Source organism: Pinus tabuliformis, chromosome 7, assembly GCF_031772625.1.
Source record: "Pinus tabuliformis cultivar Carrire ecotype Pingquan chromosome 7, CPIR1, whole genome shotgun sequence".
NCBI lineage: Eukaryota > Viridiplantae > Streptophyta > Pinopsida > Pinales > Pinaceae > Pinus > Pinus tabuliformis.
Window position 1 is genome coordinate 452,102,649 of NC_142293.1, and position 2,659 is coordinate 452,105,307.

Genomic DNA, 2,659 nt, shown 5'->3' on the forward strand with positions numbered 1-2,659 from the left:
GAAGTTCCCACATCACCGGAACCAGTTTTTACCCTAGACACGACTCATTCCTCAAAATAGATTCCTCTTTAAGCTCTTTTCAGACTCCCTAAACATGAAAAGATTGTTGAGCGCTTGTCATTTCTAGCTCGTTAATGGATTAGAATCGATATCTACTCAGTATAGTTTTACCCCTTCTTTGGGATGAGATAGATTAACTACGAAGAAGGTACTCGTTGGTCAAACATGATCAATAGGTTCTCTCTTGTATTGTTTTATGATTTTTCAAGCTTGAGAGACAAATTTACGAAAGAGAAATTTTGGATTTTTCTTTTTGTCCCTTTTCAAACTCTCTAAATGTGAAAAGGACCAAGTTATCTTTGTCATTAAACTCGTTAAAAACATTAAATAGCGAGAAAATTTTCCATCTAGACAAGACCAAGTTTCACCTTTGCTAGACTCGTTAAAACATCAAATAGGATGGATTCACCCGAAGGGTGGAATTATACAACAAGCATATGTTATCCTCCTAAGCTTGATAAAAATAAAGAGGTACTGGTCAGAAATGATTGGGGAAAATGGGAAAAAGCTGGGAACACTTTATGGTAGAAAGATGCTCTTGAACATGACACTTTCACCTCATCACCGTGACTATGTGGGTTGGGTCATTAAGCTTGATGGTCATCACATAGTTGGTCTATCATACCATCCATCACTTTTTTTTGGGTCAATGCTACCAATTCTCTTCAGTGTTGCTGATATGTTCAAGAGAAGTCATTCAATTCAAAACTTCATCCTTTACAATACAGTAAACGTTCATTTTCATGCCCACCATTCCTGAACCTTGTGTCGTCAGTTGATGTTTCATCTCTAAAAATCATTTACCTCGTCTCATGTCATTGATGTGGGATACATCAAGGCCCTCCTATGATGAGTCGCTTCTTGTCGACATCAGCATATCATCCAAGAAGTTGACTTAGAAACACCCCTTCAGTACCTTGAGGCTTTCATACATCAATGGCAGGTTTCTCACTTCCAGTGATAGGTTGACATCACTAGCCTTCAACCAAAAGACTTCGTATGGTGTTCAACATCAAATCATTTATTGACACCATGCAAAATGTACTACAGTACCTTGAGGGTCATTATCATTATCGGTGATTCCTCTCGCATTTGTTAATGACTTACATCATTGGCTAGTAATCAGATGATGTCTCTCCATGTTCGACCTCAGATCATCTATTCACATGGTTAGACTTGTACGTTGAGTGGAAGATTGGATGAGATTGAAGACCCCAGATCTAGTTTCATCCATCCGGGCTGTGATATATTTTCAGGAGTACTATATCAGATGTACAATGGTCTTACATTCATGGGTCTATATCTGTAGACAACTATATTTGTACATGTAATGAAAGCTTATAAGCTAAGCATGGGTATGCCTTCCCTCAGCTAGAAGTTGTGAGAAAAAATCAAAGTATCATGATATTTATATTGTAATTGATGCAGGTCACCTTCCACTTTGAAACCTTCTCTCCAAGAGGTAAAGCATCTCACTCAACATGTTTATTTTCGACTTCATGCTTTAGTGGGCAACTGTTATAGGACAATTCAGGCACATCAACCCCAACTTCCAGATCCGTATTATTATGGTTCATCAATCCCTAATTCAGTTGTTTTCATTCCCTAATGAAGTTAACCTACATCATGCTTGCCTCCCAAGAGTTTCCATGTCACCATTCATCCAAGAAGTTCCGCTGAGGAGATCAACGGAGGAAGTGTTCTATCAGGATGCAATGAATTGTAGGAACTACACTGTTTGGGCGCTACGCATTACACCTATCCTTTGTTTCACCTGCATTGAGCAAGATTCATCGAATTTTTTTAAATGGATCCATTGGATTCCTCATCCAATGGATGCTTATGGAAGTTTCTAGATGGATTTAGCTCGCTTTTGATTGAGGAAGATCATGAATGAACCTTAATCCGTTATCCCTTCCTCCATGGAACCACTTCCCAATTTTGGCAAAGCATTCATGAAGGCCATTAATGGCTTAACCTCCTCCATTCAGCTATAAATTGACCAGGCATTCAAAAGCTAGTCTATGTTGGAATTTCTTGAGCTAAGGAAATATTGTTTGAACGAAATTAGTAAGAGTATTGTAATGATGTCAAAATGTCACTTCATGAGGAGAGAAGAGTTTGAAGCTAGAAGGATGACACTGAATCGAGCATGCATCTACATGGGTTGTAATCTTTCCTTCTATTAATAAAGAATTCTAAGTTTTTTCCATTGATGTGTTTATATGATGTATATCATACTCTGGATTCTATGATATGTTTAGTTAATAGATCATTATTGTATGCTTTCATGGGTTTCTATCTCGGCTTGTCTGCAGGTACTTTCCAAGCAAGTTAAGTACGGAAAGGAGTGGCGAAATTGGTCAAACGAGAAAAGGATTGAGAGAAAGTTATAGGTTGGTACTTTTGTTCTTCTTTCTCTTATCTATTAATGATAGGAAAAGCGATGAATTACTTTGTCTATTGTTTCTAGACTAGCTACTAGGTCTAGAGGGTTAGGTGTTTGAAGAAACACTAAATTTGCCCAAAACAGTCCTGATATTTGTTCTTCTATTATATTATGATGCTCCTACATCTTCTCGCCTTACAATCATCTTAT